This window comes from Galleria mellonella, unplaced genomic scaffold (genome assembly GCF_026898425.1).
Source record: "Galleria mellonella isolate WM207_F2 unplaced genomic scaffold, CSIRO_AGI_GalMel_v1 utg803, whole genome shotgun sequence".
Taxonomy (NCBI): domain Eukaryota; kingdom Metazoa; phylum Arthropoda; class Insecta; order Lepidoptera; family Pyralidae; genus Galleria; species Galleria mellonella.
The window spans coordinates 804173-823795 of NW_026442160.1; the positions used below are offsets into that span (position 1 = coordinate 804173).

Genomic DNA, 19623 nt, shown 5'->3' on the forward strand with positions numbered 1-19623 from the left:
GACCCATATCGACAGTACGATTATCAACTAATCACATGACCGCAAAGATAAGGCGCCAAAACAAAACAGCGGTACTGAAAAAAGTTGCCCCCAAAGTTGCATCTTCGCGACCGTTCCGCCTTACAATAAAAACTTTTTTCTCACTCGCACCTCACAAACGGGCCGCCAATGGAGCGAGACAGAGAAACTTTGTAGCTACTCCCCAGGTAAGCACAAAGTTGTAGTTATTCGAACGCGAGCTTTGCGCGGGAAAGCACGTTGTTCGATGCGCGCAACTTTTCCGAAATTTTCGCCGGCACTATTTCGAAATATGAAATGTTGATTTGAATTTGGAATTTGTGCATATTTATTTTCAATTTGTTTTTCGTGTTCGGAACACGTGTTGTAATGTGGCTGCGTGTGCGACTGTTGCATTCTGTGTGTGCCGGGATCATCATATTGTGCAGTAGGGATTTCTAAGGACCCGAGAAACGGTGAGTCGGACCGCTTTGACGGTTTTCAAAAGAACTATACACATTGATATTTATATGACATCCTTTATATCCATGGAACATAATGCGTAAGATTTAAAATTTCATACGATATACGTTACAAAATTATCGAACATTTTTAATATTCATTCTTTCACTTACAGAACAAAATAACATTATACTAAGTATAATAAAATAAATAATAATCATTTTTAATTTTATTTTTTTTTTAAGTTATATTTTGATTTTTAAAGAAACGTTAGAAATAGACAAAAAACTTAATAAAATACAATTTTAAATTAATGATTTATAATGTACATATCAATAAGTAAAAGTATATATTAAAATTTAAGAGTCAATAATTATTTAAAAGAATTACTTCTGTTAATAACTGAATTAATTGTTGTTATTTTTTTTTTGTTATTATATATTATTTGTTAAATATAATTTGCTTATATTAAATATTAAAATTGAAGTTAAGATTGAATATAACTTGCTAATATTAGCTTTTAAATAGATACTTTTAATCTAATTCCGCCATTTTAACCGACCTATATTATTCACCAAGAATTTTTCTCCTTAGAAAAATTCTTTATAATTTTGTAAGTAATATAATTTAGTATCATATAAATTTTGACATTATAACAATCTCGTTTTTTTTTTTGCTGAGCGAAATTCTGCATGTTTCACGCTTTATATTTTACTTTTAATATTTAATTAACTATATCGCTGATTATTATAATAGTGAAGTACATAAATTATGGTACTAAAAAATAATTTTTTTGTAGACATTTTTTTGTAATACTTACTACAAAAATTGGTCGAATTAATTAGAATTAGAGAAGCAACCTATTTACAGAATATTAAGTACAGAACCCTCTTAACACCAGTGCTATTCGCACTTGACCAATTGAATAGTTTTTGTTTAAATAATCGGTATCAATTATTTTTTTTTTAAGTAGATATAAATTGTCTCTAGTCTCTACTATATCTTATTCGTATTTCTGCTAGCAAGCAACTGTACATGGCTGCCAGTGGAGGATTTACCCATTTTCCATCAGCAAGCTGTTGAAATTGGGGGGAGAAATGTGAAGGGATTGTTAGTAATGTTTTTTTTTATACAACTTAGAATAGCAAAAAAAGCTGACGTCCCACCTGATAGAAAGTGGTAATCGTTGCTTATAGACATGAGCAATACCATAGACATAACAGAGTATACTGTTTCGCCCATGATACCCCACATGCGTTGCCATTCCTGAGGACTCAGGTGTTATTCCTTTATACCCAGTAAATTCACGCCATATCCCACCCTTCAAACCGAAACACAGCCATGCAAACACAACTGCTTCACAGTAGAAACACGAATGGGACAGAGGTACCCAAGCAATCGACTTTTGTACAAAGTCTCTCTCCGGTGTGAACTACCAGTCCCATTGCTAGCAATATACCCTGTCAAATCTACCTCCACGTGGTCCTCCCTAGAAACAATCGTGCCGAATTTCAGAGATATTCATCCCAATGGGCTAACTGACCTGCCTTTTCATTCTCACCTATCATCCCTCACTGGTGCCCCATCAGCGTGTACCGATAGCGCGGGCGGGGTAACTATTTCATTATCGTCCATTAAAAAAAAGGTGAGATAGGGGTGATACGTGAGAATGAAAGCAAGTCAGTTGGCACATTGTGATAAATTAAAAAAATCATCATGATGGGCTAACTGGCCTGTTTTCATTCTCATCTATCACCCTTCACTGGTGCCCCGTCAGCGTATCCCGTTAGCGCATGCGGGGTTACCATTACATTGTCATCTATTAAAAATAAAAATTAGAAATTATGCGATCAAAATGGTCAAAAATCACTCAGCTAAATGTTTAGCCATTCATACGTAACGCCTAAACGCTGATTTGCTGTAGTACCAATGCGAATGGTAGATGGCGCTACTAAGTAGACATACAGATACATAAAACTGTTTATTAGTATAACAATAATGCAATATTTATGTATAATTTAATGTGATTATATGTAATTATATGTGTACACTATATTTCTTTCTGGCAAAAAATATTTTCTATTCTGTTCTAAATTACTTTCGTGATTCTTCTTTCATTCACCCTATACAAATAAGAAAATTAATACAATATTCCCTTTTCGATAAAATCGAATCGAAACCGAAATGTGTTACACATAGAAATAAATAAATAAATATTTTTAATTATTAATTGTTGGCCATAAATATTATCTATTCTATTCTAAGCATCAGCTAAGAAAGAATTTGTGAAAATTTCAATATAAAGGAAATACAATACCACCCATGCAACCCAGCAAGTAATTAGCAATACTATCAACAGGGGGGAAAGGGTTTGTTAGTAATCATCCCATTGCTAGCAATATCCCAACCATATATATCATGGTTAATTCCTGATGAATCCATCATGATGGGCTAACTGGCCTGTTTTCATTCTCATCTATCACATTTCACTGGTGCTCCGCCAGCGTATCCCGTTAGCGCAGGCGGGGTTACCATACCATTTTCACCCATCAAAAAAAAAATATATCAACATAATTACAGCTTCTAATTACCACATATCTATCACACGTTCCCACATATATAAAAATATTTAATGTACTTTAAATACTATGACATATATAAATATTAATTTATTACCTTATTTATAAATAAATTTTATGTGCATAATTAACTGTCATAAATTAATTAATCAATTTATGCAGTATCTACAGAAGTTGTATACTGTAAGTATACTGTACAATTTATATAATAAGCAATTTTGTATCTTAATTCGAAAGCAATAGAATTCATAATCGTTCGTTTCGATTTCTAAGTAGTCATTGACTTTTAATAAGTAGCGCCTTTACATTCCGTTCTTTTGTAAGTACGGTCAGTATACAAAGTTCAGAAGAAATTATTAAATTAATTTCGATGTTTTAATTAATAGATCATAATAATAATAAATTGTATTTTCTTAATCTTTACCACACTACTATATATGTTTTTTTTTTATTTTATTTTACATCCACGACTTAGTCTTCGTGACCAAGATATATAGATTCACTATCGTAACAAACAGTCCATGTTCTTCTCCGTCTCAAATAGTGCATGAATGGCAAATTTCTGATGAATACTAATATTTTTATACAACTTAGAATGTCTTTCATTCATCGCAGTGAATGATGTCTTTAAAGCACGAAGAGGAAACAAACTAACTCACATTCACATTTAAAATATTAATTATGAGAAAGTTTGTCGCACAAAAAATAAACAAAATAAAAAATATTCCAGACAATTTGACAACATGAAACAATTCTGTTAAGGAGAATTGTACAACGATGTTATGACATAACAATATAGTCGGTAGAAAAATAAACTTCTATATTAATTCTATAATATTCTATAATAATACTTATAAAAAATAATTTTTAATGATTAATTATTTGAACGAGAAAGGAAAATGACACTTTTTAACTATTTATAGACAATTATCCTCATTTATACATTACACGATTTGATTTTTTATGACAAAAAGGTTTATTTCGTTAAATTTGGTTAATTTAAAATCAGATACAAAACATAGATTTATGTATTTAGATATTTAAGTAAATATTTATGCCAAATAAATAGTATATTCCTTTTTAAAAGGTCGGCAGTACATTTACACTTCCTCTAGTGTTGCGTGTGGACGGCGGTAATCACTTACCATCAGATGAGCAGCATGTTCGTTTGCCACCTGTGTTATAAAAAAATTGCTCTGTGCAAAATTTTAAATATATACACAGCAGAAGTTACACTTCGATATAATAGGAGAAATATTAAACTTAATAAAACAATTGTGCTATATCCGATTGCAATATTTATTTGCCAACCGTACATTCCGTACAAAATTTGCACTTTCATCACCACAAAAAGCCTGCGCAATCGAACATAAGTATTCTACACGTAACGAGACCACAATAAAACAAAGGATCACAATAACCACTTCTCACGCACTTTAAAATATCAGCTCACCTTCAAGGGTCAGCTACGCCCTTAATTAATGCCAGACAAGGACAGAGATACACCAGCCCCACATGCCAGAAAGAGAGATCAAAGTAAAGGATTATAATAAAGCACCCTTCCAGCTCAGCGGACCGTACGCGGATTTTTTGCACGACTCTGAAACTCCATTTATATATTTTTTTTTTTATTCTGTGAGAACTTCACTTTACAGTCTAGTGAATTCAGCATCGTTAGGTTTTTTTTTTAAGAAATGAATTAGTAATGTCATGCAACATTGTAGAAACTTTTAATTAATTTTGAAAAATAGACACGAAATGTTTTAACTGCTAAACGAACAGAGAAACTTTAATTAATAACTTGCATATAATGTGTAATAAAATTTTTAATATTCTAAATGATTTTACATTCCGTATTTAAAACAATTTTTTAAATACTTTATTGACACTTTACATTGCCTAATTTGTAATAAAAAATAAATATAGATCAAGAACATTACTTGTATTTTTTTTTATTTTTACCGTATAGATTAACAATAGTAAACAGTATTCTCTGTCTATGTAATATAAGTATTGTTACGATTATTACAACGGGTATTCCTAAAGTTCGATTTTTAAAAATAGTTAATCTCATTCTATCTATGAAGTTACACCTAGTCACACATACACACGATCATTTTTAATTCCCGCTTAACATGCAAAGACATCCCTTTCATTCAGCCAAATTAAAGGACAACCTCCTGTCACTTGTTAAAAAAATAAATCACAAATCTCTGGAGGGATAAACAATAGACTACAAGCAGGACCCAACATTACGAGTACTTCCTTATGGTGTCAACCAAACCATAAAATGTCTTATTGTTATTATAATTTATTTGTTTATTCGTAAATGAGGAGCGCGCATTTAATTAAAAGATATGAAGAGTTGCTATTATAAATACTTTTTTTTTTGTTATTTATTACTTTTATAGTTTGTTTTGTTTGCACTGAAGAGTTTGTTTGTGTTTTTAAAAATATATTATCTTTCATAATACATTCCTATGAATAATCTTGTTTTTTTCTACTAGTTTTTCTCCGAGTTATTACCCTTATCACAGAAAATGACATCGTTTGGGTTTACAATTACGGCAAAAAAATAAAAATTAAATGGAATTATGTTAGTCTAAACAAGTAATTAGTATTTTCTATAATCTTAATATTGCATACAAAAGTTTCTGTTTTCCTCTAATGTTGACTGGGAAAGAATATTATTTATTACTATGTACATACTGTTTTATAAATAAATTTATAAATACGCACTAGTTTTTATTTTTTTTTTTTTATTTTAATATATGTAAATAGTTTATGCAAAAAACTCTTTGTCCTTTACATTTTTTTTTTCATTTTTTTTTCTCGATTACCTATACAAGTTTCAATTACACATTGCTAGCTCAAAACGTTCACAATGTTTTTTTTCTTTCACTTTTTTTTTTATAAGCAAAAGAAATTCTAGTGACAGTTCTCACGAAGAGTCAGAGAGCAAGGGGTACCCACGTCAAATTTGAAAAAAAATGTTACAGTAATTGAATGGAATTAAAATATAGATACGAAGGGGTGAGGCGCGAGTGTATAAGCAATTAATTTACTGTTACCGGATATTTTGTTCTTTTGTACATTAAAAAAATCGTCCACTGGGCTGTTTTAATGTTTTTAAATATCATCTATTATAGTCGAGTGTACCTTAAATTTATTTATTTATTTATATAACTTTATTGAACAAAAGAAAATATGGTACAAATGACGGACTTAATGCTAGTAGCATTCTCTATTTCCCAAAAGTCACCAATCTACCTTTGGACAATGAATCGCGAATGCAAATAAATAAGAAAACTGGCAAAAAATAATACTATTTCGCCCTTAAAGTTTATTAAATATCTATTTATTATTATTTTATTAACTCTTTATTGCACCTAATTTATCAAAATATACAATGTCAATTAAAAAATTCAATTAAAATACAGTACAATAAAGTACAATTCAAATTAAAGACATAAAAAAGTACAAAAAACAGTCTTACTGCTCAATGGGCAATCTCTTACAGATAAACTTTTTTTCTAGAAGAATTTAGATACGTAAATTGTTATGGTCGTAAGTACTAAATTGTGTTTTGTGTAATACTCTATTATGATAAAATATACCTGATTAACCTTCCGATGATGGGAAACATCGTTAACAAATTAAATTACCGTGAATATACTCAGCGAAATGTCGGCATACCTATCCATTGTTATATTTACCACAACGGTGACAGTCGTTTGAATTTTTTTTTCTTAAAATATTTGTCATTTAATTAAACTTAATTACAAGCATTTTTATTGTCATTTTTTTATAATTTTACCGATAGTTCGGAATGCAATTACAGCTGTAGAGAACGAGCAATGAAACTCAACCATCAATATAAGTTGATTTTACCATTATAAATTTGCATCAATACAAACAAAGAGTTGTTTAAATTATTAGACAAATCCATTAATTTAAACAATATATTAAATTGTACGTCAAATAAAATATATTTAGATATATGTTAGACTTAATTCGTAATACAGATAATATCTTAAATATTCCATGCATCAGCATTTAGAACATGTTTTAAAGTTAAAGGTCATTAAAGTTGACATATTTTTTTCTTAATATGTTAGCCGAACTGTAAGCTGTAAAGTCCATTCAGTAATCTAAAACTTTTATCTGTTATCCACATAAATTTTATGATTAGATTAGAACGCTCTTCTTATATAAATAAACTTTTTTCTTTCTTTTTTTTTTATACAACTTAGAATGGCAAACAAGCTGACGGCCCACCTGATGGAAAGTGGTAACCGTCGCCTATAGACATAAGCAGTACCATAAACCTAACAGAGTATACTGTTTCGTCCATGATACCCCCCATGCGTTCATTCCTGAGGACTCAGATGGTATTCAGCCGTATCCAGTAAATTCACGCCATATCCCACCCTTCAAACCGAAACACAGCCATGCGAACACAACTGCTTTATGGTTGAAACACAAATAGGATAGAGATACCCAGGCAATCGACTTTTGTACAAAATCTCTTTCTGGTAATATAAAAATAAATCTATGACATAGGTATTCTAGGCATTAAGAAACTTTTTTTTTAATACAGAACGTGAGAGCGAAGGTATCTACTGGATACTGCAAAAAAAATGTAATATTTTTCTAATTCTATTACCACTGTACTGTCAATAAATTACCGTACCATTTGAAACTAATGTAAAACTCACAAGACTCAATTTAAAATCGATTGTGATTTTACAATATTTATGTCTCCGACATCCAGCTCATTCGGCCCTCAAAGAGATATATATCCGTCCCCCTTGCACAAGGCCCAGGTGTCCAGCTTGTCAATATAAATCACCCTGGTTGGCCTCCTGACCTCTGGGTTTCGAGGATTAGGGGATTTTGTGTTCCCAGGACTTAACGACCGAAGTTGGCTCCTTATTACTTGTTGCAGGGTTAGATAAATTTGTTCCGAGTGGATATTATAGCGCAATAAAAGACATAAGTGAGATTTTATACACAGCGGCATGTTACTTCTACGTGAAAGAATGTCTAAATAGGGAACTAGTGATTATTTCTTGTAATTGTTTGTATTTATAATAAGTTTATTACTGTAATCTTTTGAAGGAAACAATAAAGAGTATCTATCTATCTATCTAGTAACGGGACAGTTTTCTTTATTCTTTTTCTAATTTTGATTTCAGTATTTCTTTCCTAAGCCTCTTATTCATAAAAACAAAAAATCTGTTATAAACTTATTTTAGCTATTGATTTTTGTTTCTTTTTTGCTTTTTGAAAGAAAGTGACAATACAGTGCAATAGGTTTGTAGAAGATTTAAGTTTTTTTTTCTGAATAAGGGGGTGAGTTTAATATAATAATAATAAAGCCTTTTATTTATTTCCATGTCCCTAATATTTAAGTTTATAGTGATACTAAAAATTATATTACAAATTAATCTATTAAAAATAATTAAATGAATTAAATTGAATACACAATTAAATACGGAGGGTATTTAAATTTTTCATTATTTTTCGACCCATGTTTCTTTGAGAAAAATATCATTGGATGAACAATTTTCCAAAATGACGCTATTCCAATTTAATTTGACCTTGACCTTACCAATATTAAATGTACACTGGTAGGAGGGCAGGACGGCGGCAATAATTAAGTATGATTAGAGACTTACCGGTTGTTATTTCCTTCACAAAGGCATATAAATGTCAATTAAGTAAAAACAAAACAGTTATAATAATACATACTCAAAATAAAAAATATCTAAAAGCTAAAAAGTTATATGTAGCTGCAAGTTTTATTATGTTGTTATTTTGTGAGAGAAATAAATAAGTATATATTTACATTTTACATTATATAAAAGGAGATCTGTTGCCAATATGTTTCCTACATCCAACCTTGATAGCTGGTCTCACCGGATTTACGGGAAACTCAACAATTTTTATTATATTCAGATGAGTTTCTTAGGGTAAAATGATCACAGTTTTAACAGATAGAATACTCCTTTAAAATAGTGTACTAATGGAAATAATCCAATAGGTTCGATGTTACCTTGTATATTATATAATTATTAGGTAAATCAAATTTGAGCTTTGTAAAAAATATCTTTATATAAAAATATATATATATATATATATATATATATATATATATATATATATATATATATATATATATATATATATATATATATATATATATATAGTATAAACAAGTAAGTATCTATTATATTACTTACGCATGGACTTAAGTTATATGATACATGCTATATTGTAGGAATTTTAAAGGAAGGAATTTTTAACCTGTTTTTACAGGTGACGGTTGAAAATGGAACCAGTTTCGAACCCTTTTCGAAAAAAAACAACCATTTTGAAAAGTCACGCCACATTCGAAAACGCGTTTCTCTTTATAAAAACTTTTTCGTATTTGATGTTGACAATGCAGTCGAACTATTTTTTTTTTTGCAAATAATAAGTCAAAGAGAAATAATGGCGTACAGCCATCTATTGTTACGTTTGAAATATCGACTTCTAGAGGGGACTAGAGTCTCAAGTTTGAAGCGACAACACCTTTAGAAGAAAAAAACTAGCTTAAAGTTTACTTCGTGACAATAACTTCATATCGTCTACAGTATAAAGGTTTTACTAGCACAGGAGAGGTTATAAAAATTTAACGGCTTTATTATTAAGTCGAAATAATGTTTTCAATTATTGTTTGTTACTTAACGTTGTCTATGGTTTGTACACTTTATTGAATAAGAGTAATAAAATTATTTGATGGCGTAATACAAAACGCACTCGTTTGATAACGGCTTTTACCAAACAGGTAGCGATTTTTTCCCGGCATGATTTAAATATAGACAGTCAATAATTTAAAAGTAAAATAATAACAACTATTAAATAATTTATATAAATCAATAAACCAATGCAATTAATGAGTTATAGTATTATGTTATCTATGGTTATACCTAAAAAAAAGTATTTTTTTTTTCTAAAATTATTGAATTTGGAAATGTTCTAAATTGACTGAAGTGAGCCGAAGCAGTCTGAGTGAGTTCGGTAAAATCGTTTTCTAACGCGCTAGATTTTAATATGTCTGGCGAAATATGAATGGACACAGCAAGTCTTACGTCCACCACAACATTGTCGACAAATATCCCTAAATGCCCATTCAAGGATTACCGTTGTAAACTTTTTTCTTTTTATTTGTTTTCATTAAATTTAAAATTTATAATCCCGTACCCAGATATATATACATAATGAATTAACGACATAACCATTCCTCAATACATAATCAACCACTTATTGATTCTAATATCCAGCCCCTAAAATTGCGTCGTAAATTTCTCACAACCCGACACCAAGAAACGATTGTTGTCAAAAATAAATCATACCATTTACATTGACGACCGTTGCTTCGGAAAACGAAAAAAAAAACTAGATCGAAACTCTATGGACAAACGTCACTTGATGCAAGAACATTCGAAATTCAACCATAAGTTCTTAAAGATACGGTCGTTGCAAATATTGGCGGTATACTATGATCGTGACCTTTCGAACCGAAGGAAAAGACGCGCCTGTATTGTGCCGAAGCATTTCGCACACTTCCTTAGATCACAACAATGGATCTCAATATGTTAACAATAGGATGAAACCAGGAGCAACGTCTGCTCTTGATTACACAATCGAATTTATTATTACCCCAGTTTCAGTAGGTACATAAGATAATTGTTATTTCAACAATAGTACCAATTTGCTTCGTTAAGGGTTTCTATATTTAACTCGGCGACATCTGCTACTTCCAAGGACTCTCATGTCTTAATTTTGGAATACATATTAAATAGATATTATTGTAATACAGTATATATATATATATATATATATATATATATATATATATATATATATATATATATATATATATATATATATATATATATATAATTTAGCACTTATACACTTTATTGCTGCTTAACTCGATATATGACATAATAAAATTCAAATTAAATAAAAATCAATTCCACCATGAACAAACTTAATGGATCTAATAGAAAGGAATCACCAAAACCTAGGTTACAAATATCATAATCAATTCTGAATTCAGTTTAATCAGTCGTAAAAGATACTAACGTATTCAGAACCTCTTAAAAACGTATTCTTCCACGCCAATTATAATAATCCACGAAGGCATAGTTAATGTCGGTACCGCTCCGATACCTATATATTAAAATCCTTTGAACTAACGGCGGGTAATATATAGTAATATCTATATATTGTAATTACAATACCTATACATATATTGACCCAATAACAGATCAACTATCGGTTATTCAATATATAATATCGAAATGAAGAACCCGCTCGTTATGAATATAGATATCCGATTGGTATAGATGATATCACAATGGGTACTCATCAATATCTACAAGAACTTAATATATAGATATCGGATATTACTCATCTACTTAAACACTGATGGCAAGAAATAAGGTCATCCCCGATTTCAATATCGCTCATACCGTTCGGATATCTATATTCATTTCAATTAGGTTCTTTATTTCGATATTGGATAACCGATATTTCACATAAGCATTATTAAACCAATATATAGGTACAGTGACTACAATATATAAATATCTATTACCATATGCCACCCCTACTAAGTATATTTAAATTCGAATTAATTAAAAATTCCCGCATACCACAAAAATTTTACGCTGGACGATTCTACCCCCAAACAACGTAAAGGTAGCGTTTAATTACCTCATTATTGGACGTAAACAGTGCCTATTTAAATTAACGATATAGTGCATCATGATATTTGATCATACTAGCCGTTATCTGTCCACCGCTGAACATAAACCTTCCCGCAGACTGCCATATAGATCGATCCTGAGCCACCTGCATTCACTGACTTTTTGCTATACATTTAAGGTCATTCCATCGTTACGATGAGCGCTACCTTGTAAATTCGGATTTACACAAATATTTTTATTATGAATTTGGTATTTTTTTTTTATCTACTTAAATAATAATATTAATTATGGACGTTTAATTTATTCTGATACTAAATATTTAATTTTGACATGCCTCTTTTATGTACACGAATAGGTTATAGTATTTTAATAAATTTTTGCACACCAGTATTTTGGTGAAACATGTTCTCGCAGTGTACACAACTGGACATCTAAAATCTAATGTAACCATATTTAATGCAAATAAATAATCTGAATCTAGAGCCACTGGAAACTAGGGGCTATCTCGCTTTGGTGTTTATCCATGCCACAGTATATCTACAAACTTGCTAAAACACATTTTAAATCGCTATAGTTTGTGAAACACCTCACCTTTAGATTATGGCGGTCACTTTAGTTCTTCTGCAGATGTTCTTATTTCGGATTTTGTCACGTAACGAAACTTTGAATACAGTCTTCTTGATAAAAAAAAATAACTCGCCGAACAATAAGGCTAATAGTGTAGAACCATACATTCTTTTAGTGCAGTAATATACTGTATTTATTATGAGTTTTTTTTTTCTAATTGGGAGAACAAGCATAGAACAATTTATCGACATCTCTCACTCTCCTTTTCCCGCCAATTCAATATCGTGACTCAAATAATTTTCGCGTATTTAATTGTGACTAAATTGATATGATACCAACACCGAGTGTAAGGGGGGAAGGGATTGTTGGTAATAGAGACTACCAACCTCATTGCTAGCAATATATTTTGTAATAATTTTTGTTTGTTACAATATTTTAAAATCTAATACATTTTTGACTCGAGTGTAACAATTCTTCTATTTTTATAAGTTCTTTACTTCATAATGTAAACTATGCTATATGTAAAAAAAAAACTAAAAATAATAATAAAAAAAAATTAAAACTATAACATGGTCGAGTGTGAATAAGTATTAGTTTGTCTATGGTATACATACCTACGTACGTACTCTATGGTCTATACCTCCCGTTTTATTAACGTCATAACAATATGTTACGACACTATTATCTATAAAATAATCTCCCACACAACAGATGGCCATTCGGCGGGTGCATCTATGTTAGACTTGGTTACGCGAGGACATTGAACCTGGCTTATTAAAGTTCCTTGACAATCCCTAATAATTTCTATTCGAAACTGAAGAGTAACCCAAAATGGATGTATCTAATTAAAATACTTTATAGCCCATTATTTGCATATGATATTCCTCAAGATTTAAAATATGAAATAAAAAAGTGTGTGTAATAGATACTTGTCATAGCAATTATTTTAGAAAGAGGCAATATTTTAAATGCCTTTACAATATAATACACATAATTAAAAATTGTACCCTATAAGAATATGTGATGTAATATTAAAATAAAAAAAAAAGAAAACATTGCAAGCAATGTACTCTGTATTTTTTTTTAATTGATGATAATGGAATTGTGCGTGAAATGGAACTGCGCCTGCACTAACAGTATACGCTGGAGTGGTACCAGGGAATCAAAACCAGTAAGGGATGATACATAAGAATAAAAACGTAGGTCAGAGGGAGACTTTGTACAAAAGACGATTGCTTGGGTACCTCTGTCCCATTCGTGTTACAACCGTAAAGCAGTTGTGTTTGCATGGCTGTGTTTCGGTTTGAAGGGTGGGATATGGCGTGAATTTGCTGGGTACAGAGGAATAACATCCGAGTCCTCAGAAATGGCAACACATGGGGGGTATCATGTGCGAAACAGTATACTCTGTTATGTCCATGGTACTGCTCATATCTATAGGCGACTGTTACCACTTTCCATCAGGTGGGCCGTTAGCTTGTTTGCCATTTTAAGTAGTAGTATAAAAAAGTTAGCCAATAATGATGAATTCACCTGGAATTCAGCACGATGATTTCCAGGGGGAACCACGTGGAACTCAACTTGACAGAGTATACTGCTAGCAATGGAACCGGTAGACCGAATTACTAATAACCTCTTCCCCCCTCCCCTGATGTATTCTGTTAGGTCCATCTCCACATGATCCCCATGGAAACTTCTTAATTCCTGATGCAACTATCTCAATAACCAAACTTTCCTCATAATCCCTCACTAGCACTTCATACTGCACCAACGTAAACCAAACTCCTTGTGCCTATAATTATTTATATATGTCCTAGTATTAGATACACATTTAACATATATGCATAAGATTTTATATTGTAGTATAGTTAATAATTATATTTATATATATAATTTGATAAAGGTACTTTCTTATTTATACAGTACTATCACACCTACTTGTACAACAATTAGTCCATTACCCTAAGGTTGTCTTGAAAAGATTGCTCTCAGCAATAAGACCGCCTTACTGTACTTATACAATTGTATCGTTGTGTTTGTAAATTGTCTTGCTTATTTACTATATTGCATAATGCAAATAAAGTATACTCGTTCATTCAAAAGCGAGATTACGCAAATTACCAATCAATAGTCGTTCATTAAAAAAAAAATGTAATTTTATAACATTAATTGCGCGATAATTAGATGTGAGTACTTATAGGTGTGCGCGTGCGCCGCGCCTACGCGGCGGGGGCGACAGCTGCGCTCGCGCACTGTGCGTGTTAAGAATTGGGGTGTAGTAATCAAATGTACTCGTATACAATTTACATCATGTATATATAATTTTATACCACTAAGGTGGCTAACAAGCATACGGCCCACCTGATGGTAAACGGTTACCGTAGCCTATGAACACCTGCAATACCAGAGGTATTACGCGCACGTTGCTGACCCTGAAGAAACCTCTTTACCCCCCTTTTGAAGAACCCCATGTTTTTTTAATGAATGATAATGGAATGATAATCCCAGTGAGGGATGATAGGTGAGGTCAAAAAGGCAAAGGTCAGTTAGACCATCGTTCAAATTCCACTAGAATTAACCACGATAGTTGCCAGGGGGAACCGCGTGGAGGGCAACCTGATAGGATGTATTGCTAGCAATGGGTCAATTTGAACCCATTACTAACAATCCCTTTCTCCGCTAGAACCCCATGCTGTAGTCTCTTGGAAAAACCTCGGCAGGGAGCTCATATTTCTATAGTTCCAAAAAGGAGTAGTGATCCTACCTGTATTATTGGCTTACACTGGTGGAGTACCAGGGATGAATTCTAATCAATTGGCCAATCATGTTTTTTTTTAATATATGATAATGGAATGGTAGCCCCGTCTGCGCTAACGGTATACGCTGGCAGAGCACCAGTGAGGTATGATAGGTGAGAATTGAAAGGCAGGTCAACTGACCTGTCTAACTAGCCAACGTGATGAATACACATGGAATTCAGCACGATGGTTTCCAGGGCGGACCACGTGGAGATCGACAAGGTATACAGCTAGCTGCTAATGGGACTGGTACTCCACATTACTAACAATCCCTTCCCCCCTGGCCAGTCATGTTAAATTCATCAGGAGTTAACCGTAAAGATTTCTAAGAGCTACCGGCTGGAGGTCGACCTAATAGGAAATTTTGTCAGCAATGGGACTTCTAGTTCCCCCCACTAAAAATAATCCCCCTCCCCCTCATAATGTATGATTACTGTAAAACATTTGTAATAATATCATAAATGATACATCTAAAAAGTCCCTTTAGGATGCACTCTGAAATATACAGGAAAATGGTTTTGTTACTTCATTGCTAGCAATATATCAGGTCGACTTCCACATGGTACCCCTGGAAACCAACGTGGTTATTTATTTGTCATCTACTCATCACGATGGTCCAACTGACCAGCTGGTCTACCATGAAATGAAATTTCGAATTTTCGGGCTCAATTTCGTGTTTTTGTTCGTACCGAAATCGGCCCAGTAAATGAAGCTTAACATTTTGTTCATTATAAATCCTATCCTAATAGTCCAGAGGAACGATATTTTAACATTTTTAATAATTTTAAACGCCATGTTTTATGTAATTTTAACATCAAATTTCTGTTTCGTTCGTCCCCGAAATTTCGGAAAATATTTCATGGTAGGCCCCTGCTTTCATCACTTATCATCCTTCACTGGTGCTCCGCTAGTGTAAAGGATTTGCGCAGTTGGTATTACCGTTCCATTATCATCCATTAAAAAATACTTTAAAATATAAAAATGCCATGTTCTGTAGAAATATATGGATATAAATCACTATTACAGCCTTTAACTGTCCGCTGCTGAACATAACTCTCCCCCTATGGGTATTGCCAGTAGCTGCCACGCTTGGCAAACGGGTTGGCAATCGCAGTTGGCTTCAGGGGTGTTTTAAGAAGGACATTGCTGTCCATTCTTCGCCCTTTCATAATCGCCTCTTACGACACCAATGGGAAAGGAAGGGGTAGCCTATTCCATGCTGGGACCACACGGAAAATATATATAGGTATAAATACGAAATATAAACTTAGCATTTCTGGAAAATCTTATCTTACTAACATATGTAATAATATTGTAACTAGACGATGTCTGTTTAAAAAAACAATAAATAAAAAGCAATACAACGATTTTTACAATTTTTGTCTGTCTGTTTGTCTGTAAGTTTGTTCTGGCATCACGCAATAATTACAGTACCAAATGGGATATGATATACGGGTAAATAGGTATATTCTCTCAAATAACAATAATTTTCTAAATGAGTTTATAAGTGACAAAGATATGAGGTGACATACACAAAAAATACTACCGAATTGAGAACTACTCTTTTTTGAAGTCGGTTAAAAAACATACAGTACTCTTTCCACGTAGTATTGCACCCAACTTACGCACTATGGCTAGCCGGTGGTAACGGAGCGCAAACATGCACTGCCGAATCTGTACTGAATTATTCATGAAGCCGCAACCACCTGCCTTCCAACCGACAAACTAACATTTGGTCTCATAAATTACAGTATTCCAAATAGGAAAGGGTGATGTGGTCAAAAATACATAAAAACCTTATCACATCTCATAATCATTATGCATCTATGAAATGTTATAGTCTATTCATTCAACACATAAGGAATAATACACATACATATGTGTACTACACACACGCGCGCGCACACACACACACACACACGCCCACACACACACACACACAGAGAGAGAGAGAGAGAGAGACGAACACGCACGCAATTATAACTATATCTATACAGCATAGATTGACGGATACTCTTTATTGTTTCCTCCAAAAGATTACAATAGTAAATTTATTATAAATATAAACAATTACAAAAAATAATCACAATGAGAAAACAATGGGCGACCTTATCACTAAAAGCGATGACTTCCAGGTAACCCTTAGGTGGAGAGGACTAATTATATACAGTATACACTCACACAAGCATACAATATCAAGTCGCAATAAGCCTTCGATTTAGTTACCTCTCTTCTGGTGGGGCATTTTATACACGGTTGTCTGCATGAATCTATTTCGTCTACCTAACAGATATGCAATGTCTGCATAGCTACATTTACATAGCTGTAAGTACAGATACTCATAACACCTTAAACTTTACACTAATTATAAATTCTCAGGAATGGCAAATTATGGGCGTCACAGTATATTCTGAGATGTCTATGGTTCTATTCATGTTTCCGTCATAAACAAGTCAGCTTGCTTGTAACTTAAAGTAGCTTAAAAAACTTCAATCATTTGTGTTTTTCCATTACTATCACAGTGTCTTAAAAATAAATTACAATTGTACTACTAAATTAAACACAGAATCTCTAAAAATTCTTTATAAATCTCTATAATAAATTTTATCAAGAATTCGATACATTATTTTGTACACATAAAACTTATTAAACTGGAACACTCCCAACGCGAATAATAATTGAAGATGCAAGAGATATCACTTTCAATGACAAATGAGAAACGCCAACATTTTGGAGCGAGGCGGTTGAAATTTGTTAAAGCTCCCCATCTTATCTTTCTACGATTGTGCCACCACTCTATTACAACGCAACAAAAGCTAAAATCCCTTGTCGAAATACAACACGGAAAACTATTTTGTTATTTCGAGACAACCGACTTGACGTTTGAAAATTTTAAAAATCGAATGCGCTAAACGTGTTCCTCTCCATTCAAACCAGCATCATTGACGTCTAGAGAGCACGATGTACGCAAACTATAATGCCGCAAACTTTTTTTGCGTTAATATAAACCTTATTACCGTGCACGTTCGAAAATTTGAATCGATCGAACAGCAAAATATCTTATGTTTTGCAAAGAAACTGTTTTGTTCCACGACCCCAGTCGCGAGACGTGCATTCGATATTAAAAAATGCTCCAGAAGAAATCTTAAATTCAATAGTAATTTGGCGTTGAAAGGCAAGGGAGAGGATAATGGCAGAAGTCGTACGCCCTGTTTTTGCGGTGTTGTATTAGTTCGCGAATTTCTCTAGGGTCGTTTTGTGTACACACTGGTTTCTGAACACAGCATGTGTCTGTAAAACCATGGCGGCAATGAATAAGTCCCAGGTCCGTAATTACACAGTCAATTTGGTCGGTAAAGCGGCAAAATGTGAGTTATTGCTTCCAGCGTAACCAAGATGAAATCGGCCATATTGAACGATCTACAAAAGGCTTTTTGTGGATACAAAAATTAGGAACAATTTAGCATAATAACTCGTTTCGTAAGCGATTAGACGATGTTATTGGCATATAATGACAATCAGTGTTATTAGAAATTCAAAATGTAAATTAATTTTCTTTTTTATGTAAAGTACATTTAGTAAACCAGCAGGGAATTATGGAATCATTATACTCGAAGTTTTTTTAAATTTCAATTTTGTAGAAAAGAATAGTACTTACTGTTAATAAACTCATTTAAAATTCAAAATGAGAACATAATTCTAAATCGTTTTCTAAATTTAAAATCATCTCAACTCTTTTTGTAAATATTTTTCATTCATTAAAATGATTGCTTGCTCTCGAAAATGACCTCATATAATATTAGATGTTGTACAGAAATATCAGTCTACTAGCGAGAATATAAGCTGTTCCAGGAAGCAACATCACAAAATCAGCTAGACAAGTAAATCTGCTCTACTTGATAAAAATAAAAATGCATTTATGGCTTTGCGACCATACAGAACTTGTGAGAATGAATTCATAAGAAAAATGTATGTATGACACTAGCAACTCTTTCAAACGGTCATATGTTCGTTTACGTTTTTCCTTGTAAAAAAAATCGAAGTATCTACATTATTAATTATAAAGTGTCTAAGATGTCTAATAGGTCTAACATATTGGACATAATATATCATTATACCTATCTGTAGAATGAAGGGCGCGCAGCTAACTGAGGCGGTCAATAACACCCCTAAAGTCTGGTAGGAACAGACCGTGTGCAACAGTCGCTCTAGTATCCGATTTTATTCGCTTAGTTTATATAAAACCTTATGCCACTGTAATAAGGTAAAATTTCTATGGACTTTGAATCATTACACCAGAATTCAGGTACAGGTCACCGTGAAAAATGTGAATTTATTCCAGTGCCATGTTTTTCAATGCTAAGTTATGCTACTATCTATGGTTAATCATTCCAATTATGAAATTATGACAGCTCTTTCTTTTTTATGAGGTTTTTTAGTCATGTTGTCACCATTACA

General features: G+C 32.4%; 1 protein-coding gene across 10 annotated transcripts in view; it reads left to right on the forward strand.

Annotated features, from left to right (window-relative positions):
- Positions 1 to 241: 241 nt before the first annotated feature.
- LOC113522879 (uncharacterized) overlaps positions 242 to 19623 on the forward strand; it is a 76627-nt gene continuing 57245 nt past the window's right edge. For all 10 annotated transcript variants that reach the window (XR_008253669.1, XM_052901822.1, XM_031913831.2 and 7 more), the window contains exon 1: positions 242 to 473. The gene's annotated coding sequence lies outside the window, so the exon portion shown is untranslated. The remainder of the gene's footprint in view (positions 474 to 19623) is intronic.